This window comes from Natrix helvetica (genome assembly GCF_964273705.1).
Source record: "Natrix helvetica genome assembly, chromosome: 4".
In the NCBI taxonomy this organism is placed as follows: domain Eukaryota; kingdom Metazoa; phylum Chordata; class Lepidosauria; order Squamata; family Natricidae; genus Natrix; species Natrix helvetica.
This window is the reverse complement of record NC_138550.1, coordinates 35,439,207-35,465,204: the sequence shown is the minus strand read 5'-3', so window position 1 is coordinate 35,465,204 and position 25,998 is coordinate 35,439,207. Positions and strand designations below refer to the sequence as shown.

The following is a 25,998-nucleotide window of genomic DNA, read 5'->3' as shown; positions in this document are numbered from 1 at the left end:
CCCCAATAGGATGTCAGGTGAAAAAGGCCATTAGGATGTTTTGAGAAGCTTTATTTGTTTAGAAACCCCCCCCCCATTTCTGAAAACCTTTTGTTTTTTGGAGAATTCATTTTAATTCTCTTAATTGTAACCACAAAAGTATTTTTATTAGAAGAGTTAGATATAACAATGCCACTGGATTCATTATTTATTTCAAATAATAATTTGAAGCCACTTTCATAGGATAATTTGTAAGTGATGTAGAGAATAAAACAGAAAAAATATTACAAAAACAATTATGAATAAACCATTCATACAACTTATATTAATAAAAGTACATTAGATTTCAGAAAAACACCTGAGTTAGATAGATAGATAGATGATAGATAGGTAGATAGATAGATGATAGATAGATAGATAGATAGATAGATAGATAGATAGATAGATGATAGATAGATATGTACTGTATGTATGTAGCCATGTATGTATACACACACACACACACACACACACGCACACACACACTCTCTCCACCTCAGCAATAGGTACACAAATTATTAGCCCAATCCATCACAGGACTGAAATCCTGTAGGCCAGCATAAAAAACAGCTATTCACTTAACATCCTACTTTAACCCAGTCGTGAAATTCATTTTTTTTACTACCCGTTCTGTGGGTGTGGCTTGGTGGGCGTGGCAGGGGAAGCATACTGCAAAATCCCCATTGCCTCCCCACTCCTGGGGGGAAGAATATTGCAAAATCTCTATTTGCACCCCACTCTGGGGCCAGCCAGAGGTGGTATTTGCCGGTTCTCCAAACTACTCAAAATTTCCGCTACTGGTTCTCCAGAACTTGTCAGAACATGCTGAATTCCACCCCTGCTTTAACCCCAAGAATGCCTGGAGAGAGGAATGATCTAAGGTACCTTCTTTTGGCCTGATCATTAATAATCACTCTACCAAACCAACTGGTTTTAACCTGCCTTGCTCTTTCTGGGTGAAATTGAACATAATTAGGTGTGATACTGGAAGAAGTGCCTCTGCCCTGTATCAGTGGGGATGAAAAGATTTTCCTTGTTGTGATTGTGTTCCTAATATGCAAACTATTAAACACATTGTGCAAGATTGCCCAGAAGTGCATTCTTTGGTTCCCTAAAAGATCTACACAAAGAAACGTCAGAGGTAAACACCTGAACGTGTGAATTGAACATCCAGTTATGAGGCCACTGCTGTACCTCTATAGAAATTTTGTATAAATGTATATGGATTGTTTTTATTTCTCTTCTGCCATGTTCATCATCATATGCTAAAATAATATATCTATGTATGATGAAAATTTAATTCTGAGGATGGTCAGGGTTAGTAGCTAAAATTGATTTTTTGTAAGTGAGTGCCCTATTTGCAGTATGTAATATCATATAACAAAATTCCCCTCTTGACTGTAGCAATCTAACAGGTCTAACAGGCAGCATTTCAAGTAATGTAGGCCAAGTTATTCAAGACTCATAAGTTAGCAACATGATACTGAAGTTTAGAATCTGACTTTCATCTCAACAATAATTTATTGTAGGTAAGTATGTTAGAAGATATAATCTGCATCGAAAAACCAAATTTGCCAGACTTGAGAACTATTTCTTTTAATAGTCAGTAATTCACAGCAATTGCATATTCCTTTTTTTATATTTAATGATCTGAACTGTTCACGTGTACAATCATAAGGCACAACCATTAGTCAGACTTCAACAAAGTTCAGTGAACCAGAACAACAGAGTCACTGCTCTTCAGTATATGATTAAGTGAAATATTCAGCTTTGAACTTGCAGCACATAAATAATTAAAAGTGGAAGGGAAATGAATTAAAAAAGAGAGAGAACCACCCTAAAATATAAGACTAATGTAATGCTAGTATTTCTGAAGGTCTATTATAGGAAGAAAACAAATGCAATGTCAAAATCGTTCCGATCTTCGTTTTCCTAAAAGTGTGTTCAGGGTAATAATAATTCTCTGTCTCAAAGTGTGCGAGTGTGTGTGTGTGTGTGTGTGCGTGTTAAGTGCAATACTTCCTCAGATCCATTGATAGGCCACTTCTGTTTCTGGTAAGTTTCTTCTACAAACAAGATAACCTGAAAGAGAAAGGAGTGACTTACAAGATTTAAAACTATTAAAACGAGTCCAGCCCCAGAAGACTCCAGAATCCAAAAACATATTGAATATTCTAGGAAAGTTCAAATAACTAAAGTCAATAGACTTGTCAAGACAGTAAGTTTTGCTGTGGTCCTTAAATCTTCCCAGTACCAAAGAACATGAGATTTTTGTTGTTGTTTGTTTTTAATAATAAGAGACTATTCTACAGCTGGTGACTAAAATGGCACACAAGTTGTTGTATAACTAAATGTACAGTTGAGTAAATAGTCATACCCCCTGGGAATCAGCAAAGGCCTTCCAGTTTTGTGATCTATCAGTTATGGAAGTCTGAGAATATAGACAACATCTTGTAGCTATGTGACCTAAGTCAGGGGTCTCTAACCTCGGCAACTTTAAGCCTGGCAGACTTCAACTCCTAGCAGAGTTGAAGTCCTCCAGGTTAAAGTTACCGAGATTGGAGATCCCTGACCTAGAGTCTCTTGACTTATATCCTCCAGCTTTCTAAAGTCAGTTAAGGATACATTTATTTTTACAAATCCATTTTATTCTGGCTTCAGATTTATTTTGCTATTGTAGATGAACACTTTTGGAAGAGATATATCATATCCTCTAGCTATGCTTACCTGAAATCCATAACTAAGTTAGGGAATTGGATTAATATATCATGTGTGATATAGCCTAATGGGTTAATTATCTTCCAGAACTAATCCAAGGAGATTTGTTAGACCAAATAATCCTGGAATCATTTAAGCTAAATGATTTCCCCCCTAACAACTACGTATGAATAGACGATTTACATCAACAGTAAAAGAACAAGCAATAACAAAATATGCTGTAGACTACACTTGGTTCAACAGACATAAAGGCCTTGATAAAGATATTCAGATGACATGGTGTGCCCATTACCTGCAATGATCAAAACAGTATAAGCAACACTATTTCCTGTGACACTCTCTGGAAGCAAAAATTGGAATTTGAAAATGCATTATAAAGAAGAGTATTGATGTATCCATTTGGTGGTGAAGAGGACTTCTGAGAACAATATGTCTAAGAAAAAGAACCCAAATCAACTGTTGAATAAATCAATCCAGATGAGGCACAAGTGAACAGCTCAAATTATCCTATTTTGGATACATTATTTTAAAACCTGGCTTTCTGGACAAGGCCCTGATTGCTTAGAATCGGAGAATAAAACAGAAGACAATGTTGACCAAGAGCAAGGTAGATGGACTCAGCTATAGTGACAATGAGTCAGTGGTGGGTTTCAATTTTTTTTAAAACCACTTCTGTAGGTGTGGCCTGCTTTGTAGGAGTGGTTTGCAGGCCATGTGACTGGATGGGAGTGGCTTGCTGGCCATGTGACTGGGTGGGAGTGGCTTGCCAGCCATGTGACTGGGTGAGTGTGGCCAACTTATAAAATGTGGTGAAACTTACTTAACAATGCACTTGCTTAGCAACCAAAATGTTGGCTCAGAAACTCTGGCACTGAAGTATGCAAGTCTTAAAGCTGTCAAGTTACAAGACCCTTGCACCCCTAACCCTTTAGAAAAAAAATCCCAGGGGTGTTAAAACTTGACAGCTTTAAGACTTGTGGACTTCAACTCCCAGAATTCCTCCTCTCCCTCTTCATCTTGATGATGTGCGGACAGGCAGGAGGAGAGAGCTGGAACCGGTTCTGAATGGCACTGTAGATTTGTGGAACCTCTTCTATAGAAGAGGTTAGAAGTGGCAAGGACCCACCTCTGCAATGAGTTTGAGATGACCTGAAGAACCAGGTTAAGGCTATGGGCAAATGATAGATGGAAAAGAGATAGAAAATAGGCGATTGATTGTGTCTCCTTAGACTACCTTACGTAGTAATGTTCTTTTAGAAGCTACAAGGATCAAACTCCAGACCCTCTATTGAGAGAATTTGAGATGTGATCCTTTGACATTATAATTTATTCTTTATTGTGTATATATCTTTTGTTTTAATATTGTTGCCATTGGTTTGAGGCTTTTGAGTTATTCAAGATTCTGGTACTGGGGAAGGGTTGTAGAACAACTGTTAAACTATATTCCTCCTTATTAGGTTTTCTTATTGTGTTTTTATTTATTTTTCTTATTCTGTTTAAGTTGCCAGGAATCATAATATTCAGCAGCTTACAAACTTAGTAAACAAGAGAAATACTGCAATTGCTTACTAGAAGTGTTTTTCTGAAGTCATTAATCTTTAAAGCTCTAAATCAGAGGTGTCAAACTTATGTCATCACGGCGGTATCACGTGACATATGGGCACTTTCCCCCCTTCGCTAAACTGGCATGGGCATGGCCAGCACCTGATGCATCTGGTCCATGGGCTGGAAGTTTGACAGCCCTGCTCTAAATGGTCCCAGGTCTCTTAAAATTCCCTTTTATCCATATGTATCTATTCCAGCACATGTGTAATTTCCTCTCTGCTGTGTAAGGCAGAGAAGATCTGCATCTTGTTGATTATGGAGTGTCTCCTAAGACTTAATTGATGGTTATTAATGGCTTCTGAGGCCACATGTTGAACCTTTGCACTCTTTAGGTAGTATTGTTTAGTATTTTTCCTTTTAAAAAGAGCATAAGTTATCAACACTGCATGTTGCTCTTTTCATTTACCCACTTAACTTTAAATATTGGTTGTCAAGCATCAAATTTTGTCGAAAATTACAAGTCAAATGTTCTCAAGATATCTTCCAAAGATACTTCAACCTTATCACAACATGTAAAGAAATGAAAACATCTTGCCTAACATTATCAATTTTCACTTATACTCACAGAAAATTATTAGGTGTGTTCCAGAAAGCATTCTGAACGGACAGTAACGGGACTGAAAGTTTTGAACTAAATGTGCACCCAAAAACATGTCATTGAATCTGGGAATTCACGGAGATTATGTGGCAGGAAGGTTTTATTTAGTAGAAGTTGTCAAGCAATATTTTTCCTTGTCCATTCAATGTTAGGGTATAGCAAGGAATTCAAATTCTTGTAAGATTAAGCTTCTAGTGTGTAACCATTTCATTTTAGATATTTATATCTCAGAAATGTTAAACTGTAATTTCTTTGTACTTCACCAATTCAGCAGAGTATTAAATTACCCAATTCACTTATTGGATAAATGAAACTACCAATCAAATGCCTTTTTAAAAATTATTTGTATATATCAGGGGTGTCAAACTCGTGTTGTCATGGTGGCGTCACATGATGTATTACAACTTTTTTCCCCTTTGCTAAACCAGGCGTGGGCGTTGCCAGTACGAGACACATCAGGCCTGAGGGCTGTGAGTTTGACATCCCTGGTATGTATCATCAAAATACTGCATTAAATTCAGATTTTTACCAATTTTAGCGATATTTGAAATTGTTGGCAGAGTACAGGGAATCTATATACTGCAGATCTCTGAAGTATTGTTAAAAGCATCTGGCTGTTTGGGTGGAATGTGCCAGTATTTTTGCTTTAGACAGAAATAACATTCCATAGAAGAAACGGTTGCTCAATCCAAAGCCCTCATGTCCTTATAAGGCTACTGGAAGTGTTGAACGAAGGTAAAGCTTTTTCTTCAGTTTTAGATTCCCAACTAGTGGAATAATGATTAAGTTTTCAAATGACATAGCTAAATTTGTGGTTGGGAATCCTGTCTAATGAGGTAGGGGGGGGGGAGTCAAAGCCTAGATTAGTAACATCAACATTTCCTTTTCCTGCAAACAGTCAACAGGGAGTATGTGCAGTTATTCACAAAAATGCAGCAGAAATGCGTACCACATGGGAATGAAGCATTACTGGAGAGTCACAAATAGTTGGAAACGTCTGCTCTTATGCAATTCCTTACGTCAATAAAGTTTTCCTTCATTTTTTTTCTTTTCCAATCCCATGAATCATTAAAACTGGAAAAGGAAAATGTAGCAGATAAATAATATTTTTCCACCAGAGCTAGGATAAGCAGGACAATTGGTAGATCCAAGTGTTAAAATATTTTATAGATTCCTTTTATAAGATTGAAAATTGCTTTATACTTCTAAAAATAAATTAACATATTTAGACACAAAATGGAATTGGGAGGCTTCCCTTCCAAATAAGCCAAATGTTGTATATCCATGATAGCTGCCAGTATTCAAAGATGCCTCTTGGTGCACAAACATTTCCTGTTTGAAAAGACAAAACTAGAGAGCTGGCTTGCTGCAAAGTACTTGCCCATACCTCATTTATTGGTAGAAAGTTTGGACCCCCACCAAATAGAGCATGTAAGAGAGTGAGCTGGTTTTCTGTTAAAAAGGTATTTTGTAGGGGTGTTAGAATAGTTTGCCTCAAATGGTGGTTTGCACTACAGACACACTAGAGATTGATTTATTGTGGCCCAGAGGCAACACCATTTATTGCTATCGTATTACCTCAAAGCCTCGTTGTCAATTCCATTATGCAGAGCAGGCTTCTGACCTTGCATTGTGCATTTACAGAAGCCATTTGCTATATTAGCAGTAACTGACACAGGTTGGCCACTTAATTTTTAAATCACGTTGCCATGTGTTTTTGGAAAACAGACAAAATTCCACAGGTCTACTATTTTGTGACCATTGACTCTTATGAAGCTCTTACATTTTCCATGGTAGCTATTTTGTGAATGAATCTACTATGTGCTTTCAGAAGTTAAATGTGTCTTGGGCCAAAAGGTTCTCTACCCTAATGTTGCATCATAGCTTTGAATCATTTAACATCTAGTAACAGTGTGCTATGATGCCAAAAATGTAGGGATACTTGCACTAAGTACTATTTTTCTAGTAATATGTATAATAGTTTGTATGAAAATCTATAGAGCATAGTGAAGAAAGAAGGATCTAAAAGTCTGAAATGACCTTTTTGTTTAATACACATCAGAAATCTTGCTGTCAATAGATTTTGAACAGAAAATCCAAAGGTGATGTGAAGATTTATAAAGTAAATAAAGTATTTATAAAGTAAATTTGGCTGTTGTTTTTAAGCATATACTCTGCTTAAAAATGAAAAATACAATATTACAATAAAATACAATAAACCTTGAAAAGCATTTTGTCTAACCCACTATGTTAGCTTTTCAAACAGATGGTCATCCAGCTTCTGTTTAAACACTTCCTGCAGTTAGTTCATAGTTTCTCCTGTTGTCCAACAAAAATCTATTTGCTTGCAATTTATCATTTCAGTCACTCTTCTTTGCACATCATTTGTCAATGTCTTGTTCAATATGGCAGTGCCCAGAATTCGACCTTAAGGTTGGATGTCAACCTTACCAGGTACATCTGATCATGTGACCTAGTCTGCAAGAAAACAATCAAGCTCAAAGAGCACAAGAGACTCCACTTACCATATAGACCTGATTGTAAACATGACTACATAAACTAATTCTATTTTATTGTAAAGCCATATTAACATAGTATTGAAAGTCTGAAAGTATAATTGTCCCAGATTCACCTTTACAGCCCAAGGACTTATGGAGAGTCTCTTCTGAGACTTTTGTTCTACTCCTTATGTAGCTACAGGCTATGCTGTGTCTAATCTGACCATTCCCTAGGCTAGTGATGGCGAACCTATGGCACGCGTGTCACAGGTGGCACGCGGAGCCATTTGTCAGGGCACGCGAGGCACTGCCCTGTTGTGCATGCGCACGCTGGCCAGCTGAGTTCATCCTTTTTTAAAGCCATTTTTCACCCTCCCCAGGCTCCAGAGGCTTTATAGGAATCTGGGGAGGGCGAAAAGAGCCTCCTCCGCTCCCCCATAGGCCCTCCGGAGGCTTCATGAGCTTCCCTGAAGCCTTCAGTGTGCAAAAAACTGGCCCTACAGGCAAACCGGAAGTTCAGGAATGGACTTCCTGTTTGCTCAGAGGGTCATTTTGACTGCTCCGGAGGCTTCAGGGAAGTCTCTTGAAGGGCCCTGAAGCCTCCGGAGGGCTTCCGTGGGAGCGGGGGAGGCTGTTTTCGCCCTCCCCATGCTCCTATAAAGCCTCTGGAGCCTGGGGAGGGCGAAAAAAGCATGCAAAAATGGAGGGGTCATGCCTGTAGTGCGTGCATTCACACTGGGGGGTCGTGCATTGCATTATGGGTGCAGTGCGCCTGCACATGACCCCTCTGCGCTCCCCCCACTTATGGCACACAAGCAAAAAAGATTCGCCATTGCTGCCCTAGGCAATACCATATCTCATGGTCTATCCCACATATAATTACACTGGAAGCTTTACAGTGTGATATCCAAACCACACCTAACAAGGAATTTCCTGGCCACGACAGTTATTAAACAATTAAACAATGAGTCCCCTAAAGTTGTGGGTGCTCCATCACGGGAAGTTTTCAAGAAAAACTAGACAGCCATTTGTCCAGAATAGTATGAAGAGTTTTGGCATTGGACAAAGGATTGGACAAAAAGACTTCCAAGACCTTTTCAACCCTATGACACAGAGGATGCCATAGTCACACCCACATGATGAGCAACAAATACATGCTTTTTCAATGATTTCTTTTTGCTTCCACATTCAGTTGGTGAGTGTGCTATCTGGAAACATGCCTCTTTTTGAGGTTTTCTGAAGTTGCCTCAGTTGAATCAGCAGCAAGCAATATTTTCAGGCATATTTTGATAAGCACATTTCTGAGAATAACATAATAGAAGTAACATCAAATTAATGTTTTATTTCCTGATTGTGCATGCATCAGATCTACCTACTTTTGGGGGGAGGGGGAGCGAGCAACAAGAGTGTCATGTCAAATAAAGATTTCATCAAAATGCTGAAATATCCATTGTGTCATCACAGTGTAAAATCTGTCCCTTATGTAAGTCTTTATGAGGTAAAGGCAAAGGTAGCAAACACTGCTCCTCCATCTTCAGAGAGATGGAGATATCCCTTGTACCCAATGTTTTTCAACTTGTTAAACATAACTACAAAGAAGCAAGAAAGAAGCAAAGATTTCGGAAAAGCATTTCTATTATTAGCCAGGAGAAAAAAAACACCATGATCTTGGAAACTCTAGGATTAAATTCCCAGGCAGACTTATAGAGAGTCAATTAAGGCAGAGTCTCTCTGAAATGCTTTCTTTACATGGTATCCATACCTGAGCTGTATTGCTTCTGCTCATATAAATTGAACTTACCTTCTCCCATTTTCTCTCACAAACTCTCACTCAGCTGAAGATAATGTTTATTTTAGAATGTTATAAACTTGGCCTTTTAGTAGCGTTGTAAAAACTCTCTTCCAATAAGTGGGGAGGGCAAGGGCAAAGGTGTGGGTGGAACCAGTAAAGAATTAAATTTGATTTAATGTATATTGATTTAATTTATATGTATTTAATTCCTATATGTAATATAATTTAATATATCGATGATATGACTATCCACATAGTAACTGTGAAATAAAAATCTGACTATATTGCATTAAAGAACAAACAATAGACAGCATGTCAGCTATACTTCTTTCTTTAAATAAAATGTTCATTGAAGAATTGAAAGAATAAGGAATAAAGCAAAACAAATAGGAAGAACTTTCATCATTGAATGATAACTTGGAATGAAATTTTAAACACTACTTACATAAACTAATACAATGAAAGTCCCTTGGTTTTAATAATTTTAAACTGTAAATAATGTAGGTGCTCTGTGTTGTTCTTGTAAATAGAATATCATATAATAAAATACACAAGATATCTGCAAATACAGTGGATATACTGCAGAAAGTTAAAATGCCAAGTTTTTGAGATGTAAAAAAAATAATCAGATCAAGATAAATTAATTCAGAATTTTTTTCATGCTTAATATAACTATAAGCGGTACAATTCAATTGAAAAACAAACTGAAATCTTTTGAGGGAGGGGTAGTAAGAACAGCAAAAAGAACCTTACAAGAAAAACTAAGAGCCTATGAGTCTAGTCCTATCTAAGGCATGAAAAATGGCTGGGTCACTTTGGGTCAGTCACACTGTCTGATCCCAGCCTGCCTTATAGGATTGTTGTTGTGGGGAAAATAGCAGGAGAAAGAAGTATTAGATATGTTTGCCACCTTGAGTTATTTATAAAAATAATAAATATGGAAAATAAAAACATTAGTAAACACTTGTAAAGAACACTGAACATTTTACAGTATCTCTCATTAATTCACATTGAATATATATCTAGTTTGAGATTTTAAGATGTATTGCTATGGAGAGCAATAGAAATCTGACTTGATTTCTACTGACTTGCTTATACTGGAAGCCTTTGGATATGATGAAATCTGACTTCATTCATATGCACAATCAGCTACATTTTTATGTTGGAGCTAACCAAATTACCAAATTTTATGAGTTCATTGTACTGAGATTGTAGATAGAAATTACAAAAGTAGCCCATCAAAGATTATTGCTAATACTGGTTTATTTCAGTTTCTCTGAAAATTTATCCGAAGCCTCTTTGAAATGAACAGATGTTAACAGTACTTGGATTTTCAAAAGAAAATAATAAATGGTGACTATCTTGAGGACACTGAATAATCTAAACAGAAAAACAAAGGTGGGTGCAGCAATTTTTTAATTTTTTTTTAAAGTGACCCTTCTACCAATGGAATAAAATTTCATAATTTTTTTGTACTAATGCAAGTTAATTGCTTATTTCTGAGCATTTGATAATTTTATGTTGTACTAACTGGTTAAATGGGATTCTGATGCTGCCTGAGAATATATAGTGCATAAATATAAAAATGTGTGATAGAAATATTGGAATAAGGAACAATTCTTAAAAGGTTATAAGTTTCATATTTGCAGAATTAAGAAAAGGGAGATTTGACAACTGCAAAGACACATTGCCTGTGGTTACAGTTCTCACTTCCGTTGACATTAACAAGGCTAATTCGACTGAAAAGGGGAAAGCCCCTTAGCAAAAGTTCATGGACACTTACTGTTAAGAATTTAAATTTACCCGTTCATAGTCCAACGTTATAAGTGTTATGCAGTGTTTGAAACTGTGAGGTGTCTGTATATCAGTCCAAAATATACTTGCAGAAGTAGTTAGTCTAATCAGTTTTTCCCCTAATTTTGATTTTTAGATAAATCAAGTATAGCAGTGTGAAACCCAACACTCATAATATTATCACAAAGAAAATGGTTAACGCAAGACCACACATGCTTAAATGAACAGTGTTTTTTTTTCCTCCTATCAAAAAGTCTTAAAGGAATGATACTAAATGTCAAATGCACGTTAATTTTTTGGAACATTGTTTCACCTTTTATCCTACCTAATGATTTATCTTATATATTGGAAACAGAGATCAAATTGCTTCCTAAATTCTCTATAGAGGACCTACTTGCTATTGGTTATTTATCTATATTTTGCTGAAAAATAAAATATATTAATCACAACATCTTTATGTTATTTACTTTCCAGAGTAATGGCAATAGTAATGGCACTTGTCTTACAGTATAGTATAAATTGGGTCACATAAAACAATCTGCTTTAGCAGCAAATTTCAATGACTGCAATCTGAATTTTGAATTGAACTTCAAATTCCACAGGACTGTATTACAGGATACCTTATCAGCTAATCAAAAGATTTCCCTGAACTTTAAAAAACTATATATAAAAGAATTGGTTATGGTACAAAGCAAGCCAAGCCTCTAGCATCATATTTATGCAGGAATGCTTTGGGGCCCTACAAATTTTCTATTAAATGGAATTTATTCACACTTGCTATTGGAAACATTTTGTAAATAGGTAGATTTCTAGAGCAGTCATTTTTACAATGCATCCAGATGCTTTCAAAATTGCTAAAACAGTTGTGATTTGAAAAAGTTGCCAATTATTTGAATTAATACACTTATATCACTGAGGCAGCCTGAGCCTCCAGCACATGTGGTCCCATTCCTCGCCTTCCTGATGACGTCACCAGCCTCACCAGCCATAAACCTCACCGCACGTCACTGTGAATAAGTAACAGTAACAGTGAGTAACAGAGGCAGAAATAAAAGAGAACAACAATAACAATGTCTCAGCTGTTAGTATTCAGCCCAGAAAAACGATTCCTCTGTCCCAGAAGACAAAAATTAGTCATTCACCTTAAGTTTTGGCAAAAAAAATTGCTTCATTGCTTGTATTTAAATAATAGCCAATTTCAAGCCAGGAAGCCTTCCAAATGTGAAATGTCTCTTGTCCTTGAAATGCTTAGCCAAACTTTCACTTATGTTGTGATAATGTAACATAAGATTGCTGGTCCTACAACCCAAGGCCATGGCTTTCTAAACTCTGTTGGCTTTTTGTCATTCTCATGACTACATTGGAGATTCAAGGACTCAGATGATATCACCAAAGCACCTGGTTCTGCTGCTTTTTCTTATATAGACCAATGTGTATTTTTACATATAACTGAATACTGAAAACCACAGATGTCCTTTGGAGCATGGCAATATGTGGATGGATGGATGGATGGATGGATGGACAGATATACTTAGTCCAGTATAAACAACCTGCATACTCAGGGGAACATGCAATTCACAGTGATCCTTGGAATACCTTTGATTTTGATTGCTAACATTTTTGGGCAGTTTCCATGGGAAAATTAAAGTGAAAATTGTAATATATGTTTTGAAAGAGGCATGTATTCAAAAGAAAGCTATCGCATCCACATGTATGATGTAGTCCACCACTTTGTATCTTTTAACCATCTTCAAAATGTAAAATACAATCAGTGGTCATACAAAAATTACCAGGTTTCAAATCTTTAATTTAAAAGGTTACTTATTCCCAGCATATTTATTATTTTTACTAGAAAATCTATAAATAAAATAGTTTAGTACATTCAATCAAAAGACACTACATACACAGTCTACAAACTTCTCAACTACTTCATTTTCCAAGAAATGTAAATGATATACTTATAAGGGTGAGAATTATGATTGTACTCTTGCTATTTTGATGTAAAGATTTATCTTAAAAACTATGTTTTTATATATATTGTTACAAACCATCTGAAGTTAAACATACTTCTAACTGTGGGGTCCTTGGTGTTGTCTGAGCTTGTGGTTTTCTTGCAGATGTTTCTGCAAGATAAAACTGCACTGATGTTACCTAGTTTGGTAATGAAACATCTGCAAGCAAACTCCCAAGCTCAGAGACCACCAAGGATCCCACAATTTAATCCAGAGCTACAAATATTCGTTTATTGATACTTCCTACTGTTCAATAAACATCATACAGTCTGGATATACAATAAATTCTGAAAATTAGATTGCCAAACAACCATTAATACAAATAATTAATGCAACAGCACCTACATTTCCATGTATCTTACAACTTTGCAAGATCACCCTTATAGGGTAACTCCATTAAAAATAATCATTATAGCATTTTTTTTTAAATAATGGGAAAGAAAATAGAAAAAGTTCTTGGTATTTATACTCATAGCCATTTTGGTAAATAAGTAGAGAAGTTCACTTTTTCTTCTATTGTTTCCTGGGTACTACAGGTATGACAACGGAAAGACAGAAACAGCTTTTAATAGAGAAAGCAGAACTGAAAGAGACCAACCCTATTAAGAGACATGGCGAGACTCAAATTTTCGCAGCTATGAAAACATGACAAATTATCAACTTTTATCAGCATATATTTTAGAATCCATTTAACATAAATAGATTAATAACGATGAGCAGAACATGTTGATTCATGGAAAAGTCAAGTTGCACAAGGAAGGAAACTCAAGAATAAGCAGTAAAATATTGTAGACTTAAGCTACAGGGAACTGTGACTATAGACATATAATTTTGCATTCTCTTGCTTTCACCACCCTCCTCCCAGAAGACACTTAAAGCTTCAGATGAGTCTTCATTCTAAGGAAAAAAAGGGGACAGAAGTTGTGAATGCCCCAACACTGGAAGTCTTTAAGAAGATGTTGGATAGCTATTTGTCTGAAACGGTATAGGGTTTCCTGCCTAGGCAGGGGGTTGGACTAGAAGACCTCCAAGGTCCCTTCCAACTCTACTATTGTATAGAATTATTTCTGGCAGTTATTTTACTGTAAGTGAGGAAGCCATCTCCATTTCTGTCTCAAAATATAAATGTCTTGCTTATGCCAGATCTAAGTATTAGACAGATACTAATACATGTTCAGAATTTAGACCTTAACCTTGTAATAGTTTACAAACTATTTTTGCTGAATCAAATCTAACACAGCAGGATTTCTTTTTCCACAGCAAAATTATTGTGAATACCTTAAAAAGGTGAATATAAAAATACAAAGTATTAGTTTTCCATATAATTTTTTGCACAATTATTTAGCAGGTAGTAACATCTGGCTGTCTTTGGTTGGCTTAAACTATGCATGATTATGCTAAGCTGGTGGTACAGGATTGTAGACAATACTAGAAGTCACAAACTGATCCATGATGAAGATAGTGCCAATTATTTCTGTCCTACTAGCAAAAATGCTACATCGATGTATTCATACAGGGTCAAGCTCAACCTGAACCATTTTTTTTTACCTTCCACAAAGTGACATCTCAGTGCTTTTATCTTTGCCATTCTTCAGAAACAAGCTGAAGACATAATACCATAGAATGTTTAACTTTTTATAGCTCTCCCACATCAAGCTAAAAAGATTGGAAAAAAGAATATTAGGAATTGGTTTCTATATCTGTTTTTTATTTTGCAATGCTATTTTAATAGAATTAGCAGATGCACTGCTGCTTTGAATTGTAGAGAGTGTGACATTACTTATTTAAATTAAATCATTTATTTATTATCAAAGATGGTCAATAGATTACCACCAAATAAAATTAAACAGTTAAAAGAAAGGATTGTCAACCTACATTTGAAGTGAGTTGTCACCTTGCTTTAACTGCTGTAACTATACATTTGGCTATGTGATTTTGTCATTTCACTCTCAGAATAGGTGTAAAAATTATCTGTTCCCCCAGGCGCACTTAATAAAAGACAGGTCATAATGTCCTTTTTGAGGTCTGTATAAAGGTTCTGGTTTTTAAAAAAAGAAGAGATGTTGAATTGTATCAATTTCCCCAGCCTCATAAAGCTAAGTGTGCTGAGCTAGATAAATATTGGCAATAGTTGCCAGATAGAGGGATGTTATATGTGGTGTTAAAACATCCTTTTAGTATCTTTCAAGTTCATAACATCCTATATCTGGCATATTTCTGGGATTCTGAAACTATGGGTTGACTTCAGACTGATATTCAATGTCATCCAATTTTTGCATCACTAGTTTTTTGGCCTGAACTAAGTCCACAGTTAATAAGAATATAGTATAGGCATTCCAGATAGTCTTAATTTTCTGCTCTACTGCTTTTGTCCAAAATGAGAGATAATTGTCAGCTAAGACTAGCAGTAGCAACTCTATAGGATAAAAATCTGATCTTTAACCAATATGATAGTCTCTATGCCACATTCAGTTTTAGATATCCCAGCCAGCAGGTGTTTAATGTGGTAAACTCTGGGGCCTCAGTGTTATTTGCCTCACTGAGTTCTATGTATAGAGCTTTAAATGTTCCTCTTATATCTGTTCAGAGACCTGATTATGAGAGTTCTTAACAGTTTCCCCAAGGTCTTCAATGCTAAGTTGCCAGTACCTGCCTGCTTGTCTGGATCAGGAAGTCCCACAGGATCCTAGCTGTGTTATTTTCCATGGAATGTTATTTTCCATGTGGAATCTGGACTTGGCAGTTTACTCCATACATTGCACAGATGCTCCTATACACAATGCCAGATACTTGGTTATGCCATCCAACCTATATTATTTCTACCTGAATATTACACATTGACACAATGTGTTGGACTATCTCTGAATTCTCTCTGCATAGTCTGCACCTTGGGTCCTGTCTAGTGTGGTAGATCCCTGACTCTATGGATTTGGTGCTTAGTGCCTGTTCTTGTGCTGTTATGCTCAGAGTCTCAGTGATATCTTAATCCAGCTCTTTCCAACCATTGGTAGGTTTTCCTAATGTCAGCTAACTCAGCTATCCGTTGACAATACTTTCCATTCAGGGTCTTGCCTTGGCCCAGTACTTCCTCTGCTTGATCTTTTTGCAATGTTTTTTGCTGCCTCAGGCATTCTCTCAGAACTCATAGAATCTTAGTGATGAACTTGTGGGTCTTCTGGGGATGAACCAGGTCAGTGGCTTTGACAATGGACTCTGCCCCTCTTCTTTCCGGCTGATGTACAGCCTATGGGTATTGGATTTAGGATGGAAATATCTGTAGATTGCGAAGAGCTTTTGGGTCTTTACATAGGTAGTCTACATGTCTTCCTCTGGACAGCTCACAATACTAGCAGGATATCTGACAAATGGCTGGGTTGATAGTATGGATTCTATAAAGAAGAATATTTGTAGCTTAGGAGTGAAATGAGGGGTGCTTGGTGCTCTTTGAGTTAGGTTGTTTTCTTGCAGAGGTTTCACTACCCAAACTAGGTAACATAATCAGTGGTAGTCACTAGGGATCTTGTTTTTCCCACTGAGCTGGCTCTTTGGGACCTGTAATGTCCTGTTAATGTTTTCCTTACTTTATGATGATTGTCATGTGAATGTGGGATACAAAGATTTGTAGGTGTGCTGTATTGTCTATTGGGAGTTCCATCCTATGAGTCTTAAATACCTTCCCTCTTTTAACTATCATCATCTACATTTTTCCAATCCAGGTGACATGCCAATGTCCTCACTGTAGATCCATATCAGGTGGAGCAAATGAATATCTTGTTCACTTAACACACAGTTTGATCTCATCCATTAAGACAATGTGGCTGATGGTAGTTCTATATTCAAACCTTGTGAATATTTGGATGCGAAGGTTCAAGCCTTTGCTGAACAACTGTGGAGATAGCATATCTCCTTGTTGTATACTAGTGATGGTGAACCTTTTTTGGCTCCCATGCCAAAAGCGGGGGGAGCAGAGGGGGTCATGCATGGGTGTGCCTCACTCATAGCTATGTGCGCAATGCACCTGCGCACAAGTGCATGCAACCAGCCCCCCCCACTTTTGGCGTGGCTTTTTCTCCCTTCCAGGCTCCAGAGACTTTCTAGGAGCCTGGGAAGGGCAAAAACAGCCTCCTTCGCTCTTCCGCATGCCCTCCGGAGACCTCAGGAGCTTACCTAAAGTCTCCGGAGGGTGAAAAATGGACCTACAGACAAACCAGAAGTCACTTCCAGTTTGCTCATATGCCCGGTTTTTGCACTCCGGAGGCTTCAGAGAAGCCTCCTGAAGGCCCCTGTAGACTCCAGAGGAATAAAAATGGACCCATGGGGAACCCGGAATTTCAGGAATTGTGACTTCTGGTTTGGCCATAGGGCCATTTTTCACCCTCCGGAGCCTTCAGGGGCCTTTAGGAGGCTTCCCTGAAGGTTCCAGAGGGTGAAAAACGGCCCTATGGCCAAACCAGAAGTCCATTCCTGAACTTTCAGTTTGCCCGTAGGACTGGTTTTTTGTGCTCCAGAGGCTTCAAGGAAGCCTCTGGAGGGTGAAAAACGGCCTCAAAAGAAGGCCGAAGTCAGCTGGCTAGCGCTCACATGCACGCTGGCCAGCTAACAGGGCAAACCTTGTGTGCCCTGACAAATGGCTCTGCGTGCCACCTGTGGCATGAGTGCCATAGGTTCGCCATCACGGTTCTACATCATACTTGATAGCCACTTGTGTAAGCTGTCTTGAGTTGACTTAAGTTGATTGTCCAGTGTTCCACAGTCCCACTGAATTCTTGACAAAGGGCCTTGGTACTTACCTGATACGCCTCTTCTAATAGGGTGGAGAGAGCATCCATACATGGGTTGAGATTGTCTGCCTTCTGATTGGACTGAGTCTGATTAAAGATAGTTAAGATACGCCCCTTGTTGCTAGTCACGAGGAAGCTGCCACAGCACGGGAATTTCAAAGCCTCCATGCAGGAGCTGTTAGGCTCTATCCTGAGGGAAGCCACAGCAACGAAACGATTATTATGCGAAGTGGGGTCCGGGACACACTAAGTGACCTTCCAAAGAGTGCTGCACTCTCTCCTGCCCTGACCGTGCCACTGGCCAGGTGATGTCTTCCAGGGCAAGCTGAGGGCCCAAGCCCTGTCGCTCCAGCCTTCATTGACAGACCAGTCCCAATATAATTAATATATGGAAAGTCCAATATACTCAATACTTTCAAGCAGTCAGAAACAAATATCTCAAGGAGATAGTGATGACACGACCGTCCTCGAAGTGGACTGAGTCGAAAAGCTGGGTAAGGCTAGCAACAAGGGGTGTGTCTTAACTATCTTTAATCAGACTCAGTCCAATCAGAAGGCGGTCATGTCAACCCATGTATGGATGCTATCTCCACCTCTATTGAGAATGGTCCTTAATGTCCTGTTGACTTTGTATAGTGCCAAGTATTCATGTGTGCGGGATTGAGTTATAGGCTTTCCTGTAGCTAATCTGAACTGTGCTCAGATCGGTTTGTCTAGACCTTGAATCCCTGGTGACTGTCATATATTAGAAACTGGTGTTTTAATCTCTAATGCTGTTCCTAAATTCCTTCTTAGCTCAGCTTAATGTCACAATAAGTGAGTTTAAATATATATAGTACGATTTGAGATCCTACTTGAGATCCAGAGTGACACTCTAACTCAGAGAATTCCTGAATTCTTTGACACACTGAAGACAATTACCACAAATACATATGCTATTGAAATCAATGATGCAGTGAATTCAGTGTCCTAAATTCCTACATCTGTGTTCATAGCTATCATAGTTATTTATATACGGTACTCATTCTCTTTGCAATTTTTAGAATGATTCATGAGTTTGAAAAATGCTTCATGATCTTCATCTTCCTATTAGTCAGAAAATATTCTGTGAAAGATTCAGATAAATGTTCCAAAGTGCAAGCAGTTGCTTCTTGTCTATCCAGCAGATTCTTCCTCCTCCAGTAATAAAAGACCCAAGACATTTTATCAATATTTCAGCCTCCAAATTATTCTAAATTATGGAAGCCTTCTTAATTTTTCTGACTGTGTCCTATTTCAATGTATATAGATGCAACAGGATAAGTGTAAAAAAGAAAGTAAATCCTAGAGATTTTCAATACTATATTTATGGTTTTCATTCTTCCTAATTTCAGGGAATGCTTTCTACACTGAATTGTCTTTCTGGAAGCTCTTAAAAATCAGCCTTTCAAATTTAGTATTTTACAGATTAATATAATGTTCTAGTGTATACATATTTCTGAAGGGTATTAGACAGCCTAGAACAGGGGTCTCAAACTCAATGCTTAAATCTGCCCACAGGGCCAGCATGGAAATATCAAAGGACTGGCCTGCAATGCCTCTGCCGGTGGCCAGGACAATGCTGGCCATACGGAGTGCTGCAGGAGGACTGGCTTGGACTGGATTGCAATTATATTTCTTCCCGTAAAAGCAATTTACTATTAAACAATGGGGTATAAATTTAGAAATAAAAAGTTTAATGGAATATGAAGAGTAAGTAATAAATGTTTGCCTTTAATATCTGGTAGAAGAGATAGGAAAATGGTTATAGTAAAGAACTGTGGAAAGAAAGAAGGGGGGAAAATGCATCTTGCGCCTGTGTCAAACACCCTCTATGGCCACGCTCAACTCTGGCCACCACTACCCCAGCCCTCCAAAATCAAACACATCCCTGATGTAGCCCTCAATGAAATCAATTTTGACACCCTTGTCCTAGAATTACTTCACTGGCATTCATTCATTAAAAAAAAATCTTTCCTGAACTACACCAATGCCTGCACATTACAAGGTGATAGGAACAAAATTTATTACTTGTATTTTCCCTAGGCAATTCTTTAAAATATAAGGCCTCAAAAATATCCATAAATAATCTTATCTTCTAAAGATAAAGCCCTTTGTAAAATTTAATTATGAATGCAACAAGATTGTCTAAAATCTACTGTACTGTGCCAAAAGCACTATGCCTATTATATAATTTAATTGGTTAAAGTACATATTCCCTCAGTTTAATTTTTGACAGACAGATCCATTTATCTATTTTATATTCCTTACAATAATAATAATTTCAAGTATGTCATCTTTATTCTATATTACTGATCTCTAAAGCAATACAAATCACTTTTCTGAGATCAGAAGACTACTAAAAGACTAAATACATCTGCAGTTTTAGAGTCTCAGACATGAGAAAGTAGCTTGCACATTTATTATAAATGCTTCTATTGTAAATACAATTACTACACATATTAATACTCTCAAATACATTTTGGTTAGAATAATCTTAATTTCAAATCATATCACTGGAAGTAATATTAGGAAGAATTTTCCCAGAATTTTATTACATAGGTACAGTGATAGAATTCAGCCAGCACCTATTTGGGAGAACCGGTTGTTAACTTTCTAAGCAGTTCGGAGAACCGGTTGTTGGAAGAAATCTCACTTTGTTTTTCTCTACTTTACAGGGCTAATCCGGTAGGGAAGACATGAAGGAAACATTCTGGTGTTGCTTGTAGCCTAATCTTTATTGCCCTTCTTACAGAAACCCTTAGTTAACCCTTCTTACGTTGTAACAGCTAAGGTGAAACGTCCATCAACACGAGTGATGTTGAGTTGGCCACACCCATCCAGTCACATGACCACCGAGCCACGCCTACCCAGCTAGTCATTAGGGCAGAGAACCGGTTGTTAAATTATTTGACACTCACCACTGCATGGGTAGCCTGTAATCTCAAGATCATGGAGTCAACTGGATAGCTTTCTCTGAGATTGGAGAATCAGCTTCAATTTAGATGCATCAATTCTCCCCTTATCTTCCTGCCACACTTTTTTCTTCTGAGATGACTGAATTTGGTCTAGCATGGGATGAACAAGACTGTACTGGTAATACCTGTACAGCTGGAATAACAAAAAAGGAACCTTTTTTCCCGTCTGTCAAGACCTCCTTCTGCTCTTGAAGAAGGAGCTTTACTGGCAGTAGAAAGTAAGGATGAAACAAGCAATGAGTGGCTGCAAAGCAATCTATTCTGACACTTTTTGTCTAGCAAGCTACAGTATTTACTTTCTTATTTGTAGGATATTGCATAAGGAAAATAACACTTTTACTAAGAGTAAGAATTCTTCACAGAAACCTTCTTGTGTCCCATGTTTAAAAGAGCTAGTCGAGGCCTAATTTGTCTATCTTAAATTAAAAACAAAATAACTCTCCTCAACTGTCAAAACAATTAAATAACCTTCAACTTCAACTGGGCAATAAATAGTCAAAAGCTTGTAGCAAGGGCAGGCCTTATCCTAATAATTCTTCCAAAAGACAGCTAAAGATTATTTGAGCTCCTCTTTCTTAAAAGTGAAAATGATAAATTGGAAGGCCACACAATTTTACTATTTTTAACAATTCAGTATGATTGGAAGTCCTATTTCCTAATGTGGAAAAAAACCCCAATTTGACAGAAAAACTGAAAAAAACATATTTCAATGAGTTTTGAATAAAATCAGAATGATTTAATGTTAGCAATATTATAAAGTAGATTGAAGAAATAAGAGAAGTGGTTTTATGGCATTAGAATATTGTTACTTAGAACCCACAGCACCTGTTTTAGCAGCTGGAATAAAATTATTTAAAAAGTGACATGGAAATGAAAACAATTAATTTCCTCAGGGGAAAAGTGGTTTTGAGCCTAAACGTACACATTTTTATAATGTGATAAATGAAACTTAAACCCTGCACATTAAAGTTTAGCTGAACAGTTGTTCAACTAACTGTTTTTATGGTCTGCTTCCAGTATGAGAAAACAACTTTTGCCTCTAATACTGATGAAATCTAAGAGAAATAATAAACTAAAACTTAATCAGTCATTATTTTAAAGGCAAGGAAGAATACCTATAAAGTGTAAGGGGAATTAATTTTGAAACAAATTATATATGTACATGAAAATTGGATAGAAAGTCTTTATGTCCACCTAAATTTACAGTGAAATCTATCAACTTTTAGCAGTGCCATACAAGGTATTTTAATACTAGAAACAACTACTGCCTTTATTTATTCACAGAGCTTCCTGAAGTGGGTTATTCCTACTGTCTTCAGTATTTATTATACATACTTTATAAAAGTAGTCTTTGGTTTATCATTCTTTTATTGATCACTCAAAGTTACAATGGTTCTAAATGAAGGGGATTTAAGATTAGATTTAGGAGTTGCGGCTGTTGCAGGATCCCTGTGATTATATGATTGCATTCTGAGCACTTGGTGCCCAACTCACAATAGCAATGGCAGACTTACATACTGCTTCAGTGCTTTACAGCCCTCTCTAAGCGGTGTAAAGAGTCAGCATATTGACCCCAATAATCTGGCTCCTCCTTGAAAGGATGGAAGACTGAGTCAACCTTGAGCCACTCAGAATCAAACTGGAGTGAACAGTGAGTTAGCCCTGCAGTACTGCATTCTAACCACCGCACCACCACGACTCTAGCTGCAAGCTGCAATCATACAATTGTGATTTCTGTTTGGTTCCTGTATGCAAAGTCAATGGGGAAATTGGCAGAAGTTGGAAGACATGATTATATGAGAAGCTTGAGAACTACCTGTAAATAGTGAAAGCTACAAAAGTATTTTTTCTCTTTATTCTACTGGAGAAAGGAAAGGGGAAGGGAAAGCCTGTTAAGGTTAAGGTTCAGGAGACTGTGGGCGCACTATTTTTTGGCATTTTCAATGTTATCTTAATGGTCAAGCCAGACCGATAAGCAGAGATAAAGATGGGGAATAGCAAATATAGATGGTCAATATGACTATCTAGCAGCAAAAGAATATGATATCAGGCAGCATTTTAGCTGCTTGGATATCATAAGTCAGACACTGAAGCTAGGTATTCTGCTTTCATTTACATAAGATCCTGGAAACCCAGATTTATAATTGTAAAAACCTTTATTTACAGAAGTAGAAAGTACTGATAAAGCTTAAACATCAGATAATATGATCAAGAATACTATTTATTTCTAATTAGTATAAAATTGCAGATCTGGATGAATTACATGGCAAGATCCCAGAATAGGACAAACCTCCCAGATTTTTTTGACCATTTTTATCAGGATTTGAATTTTAAGGCCACATTAATTTTCCAAACCAACTCTTACTGTTTTCATAACATTTTCCATATCTCAGGGCATATCCTCTTTGGACAGCTCATTTTCCTAACTGAAGTAGTACATGGTTGGGGAATTTGTACACTAATCACATAATATTCCCTTAGTAATAAATGTTTATTAAAATAAACAACTTCTGGAATGAATTGCTTTTTATCCATTTGGTTGAACTGCAGTGCATAAAGCTGTTGTGTAAACTCTATATAAGGTGGAAAAAAACATGTGCAACCTACCTCTGCTACAAAGCATATATTCAGGAAAATTCATGTGCACATAGAACATGTGTCAACTGCACAATGGCTAGAATCCAGTAAAGGTAAAGGTTCCCCTGGCACATATATGCTAGTCATTCCCGATTCTAGGGGGTGGTGCTCATTTCTGTTTCAAAGCCGAAGAGCCAGCGCTGTCCAAAGACATCTCCGTGGTCATGTGGCTGGCATGACTAAACATCAAAGGCGTTCAGAATGCTGTTACCTTCCCACCAAAGTGGTCCCCATTTTTCTACTTGCATTTTTTTACATGCTTTCAAACTGCTAGGTTGGCAGAAGTAGAATGCAGTACTGCAGGGCTAACTTAATGCTCACTCCAGGACTTTGATTCTGAGTTACTCAGTTTCCATCCTTCCCAGATCGATAAAATGAGGACCCAGATTGTTGGGGTCAATATGCTGACTCTTTACACCGCTTAGAGAGGGCTGTAAAGCACTGAAGCAAGTCTGCCATTGCTATTGTGAGCTGGGCACCAAGTGCTCAGAATGCAATCATATAATCACAGGGATCCTATTTCCTATTTATGGCAATATAGAAGTTTCAACTACATGCTGTGGATTAAAATACTTATCTTTGTGTGGTGCCAAATTCTATATGAGGGAGAAAAAAACTTTGTATTGTGCAGACATAATTCTCAACGTTCATACAATCTTCTTTAGGTCTAGCCACAATTTAAGTGCTGTGGAGTTCAAAAATATCTTGTCTCCAGTGTTATCGGATTACCAATTCGGTAGACAATATGACACATTACTCTAAATATTGGTTGACAAGCCCATGCACGCAAGGGCGGGGGAGTGAGGCAATATAGGACTTAAATACAACAAGATTTGGACTACGAATACCATTTCCCTTAATGAGTATATAAGCATTTCCCTACCGCCGTAATCAATGGCTTATTTACTAATGCAAGTCATCTCGCCCCCCTCCAAAAAATGTCGTTTCAGTCTCTTTTCCGTAAGGGTTATTTCCGGCCCCTTTACAGATGTTCTGCAGAAGTCCCGAAGTCGCCCACCGCTTCACCTTTCCAACTGATTCATGAATCACAGTCAGAGTAGGAGGAGAGCGCAGAGCCGGAAGTCCTTCCCCGCGCTCCCATTGGTCCTTCACTTTATCAATCAGGCGCTGGAGGACCAACACACTTCCAATACTGCCCCGCATTTTCTTTTAAGTAGGGAGGGCTAAGAAAATGAGCTCTGTGCCTCTCTTGCCCTTTCCCTTCGCCAAGTCTCGGTTCTTTGTGGTCTGTGAATGTGAGTCCTTTCAGCGCCTCTGTTTCAATTCAGTTCTCCCTCTTCCCCGCCGCGCGCTCGCGTTTGATTGGGCAACATCTGGGAACGGAACCCTAATACCGTTAGAACGGGTGGGTAGGGAGTGGAGGGACCGGCGCGAGCCGTTTCCAGCGCGCAGGCGGCGTGTCGGGTTTCTTATCCCAGGATTTCGAACGGCGAGGACCATCCGAGTCAACTCGCCCGCTGTTTGGATTGCAGCGAGTCGCGCCGCCGCCTGTCCCTGCCTTTCTTTAGCTCCGCCCCCGCACCCCGCCTCCACACGCCCCTTACCCTCGCGCCGCCGAACCAGGAGCAAGAGCGGGCGAGAACAGCGCTGCTGCCGCTGCCGCTACCGCTTTTGCTGCCGCCGCCGCCGCAACGGGCCCGGGGTGGCGAAGTAACTACCCATGTTTCCTTCTGGAACCCAAGCAACCGCGACGACTTGGGGGAAAGGCGTTCCATCGCTCTTGGCTCGGCCGGCCTCGCTGCGGAGGCTTAAGGCGTGCCGTGTGGTGCTGCTGGCTGCAAGGGCTGCAACGAGGGACGGAGAGCGCTTACCAAGAAACCGGAACCAGGAAAACTGCTGGGATTTAATAACACGGGCTGCGCTGCGGGCTGTTGTGTGCCCGGAGGGGAGGCAGGGAAAAGAGAAAACAAGAGGTCGCAGTGAGGCGGCAGAAAAGCTCACCAGGCGGCACTTCTTGGGGACACAGTTGCCTAACCTTCGACCTCTCCAAAGCTGGCCAGGCAAACGCAAAGGAGGCTGATGGTTGCTTGAAACTCATCTTGGATACTGTGGATTTAACAAAAATACAACTTTCCCTTTCCATTCTGGGATTTATTTTTTTTCCCTCGGTACTTTTAAAAAAACTATAACGGTACCCACAGACAAGTATCGCGTGTAGTTCGCCAACTTGTACGTATTTTTAATGTCTCTGTCCCATTATGTATATGGTGTGTAAAGAGAAGAGATGTTATTTTTCCCCTCTTCCCCTCTGCTACCAGATGCTGGGTGGGGGAGGGAGGTTGGTAATATGGCTGTTAAAACCTTTGTTACTCGACAGATGTATTTGTCCCTTGTGAACCATATGCGAAAAGAATTATTTGTGAGGAAGTATTAGTTTTAACATGGAAAAGTGAGCATAAAAACAGAGTGGACTGATAGCATTTTTAAAGGTATAAAAAGAGCTAGAAGGAAAAACAGAGTTGATCAAATTGCTTTCTGGATAAAGATTACCAGGTTTTTCTGCTGCTTCTTCACCATCAAAAGTTAAA

At 38.3% G+C, this 25,998-nt stretch overlaps 1 protein-coding gene and 1 long non-coding RNA gene across 5 annotated transcripts in view; one reads left to right on the top strand and one right to left on the bottom strand.

Annotated features, from left to right (window-relative positions):
• Positions 1-1,745: 1,745 nt before the first annotated feature.
• LOC309391765 lies at positions 1,746-25,146 on the bottom strand. The gene is made up of 3 exons (XR_014175329.1): positions 25,015-25,146; positions 5,889-6,013; positions 1,746-2,100 (listed from the first exon to the last, which is right to left on the bottom strand). It is a non-coding gene; the product is annotated as an uncharacterized lncRNA (long non-coding RNA).
• CBLB (Cbl proto-oncogene B) overlaps positions 24,567-25,998 on the top strand; it is a 76,630-nt gene continuing 75,198 nt past the window's right edge. For 3 of the 4 annotated variants that reach the window (XR_014175328.1, XM_081952469.1, XM_081952467.1), the window contains exon 1: positions 25,027-25,639. The gene's annotated coding sequence lies outside the window, so the exon portion shown is untranslated. Of the gene's footprint in view, positions 24,706-25,026; positions 25,640-25,998 lie in introns of those variants that run through there. The other variant, XM_081952468.1, reaches the window with a different exon arrangement.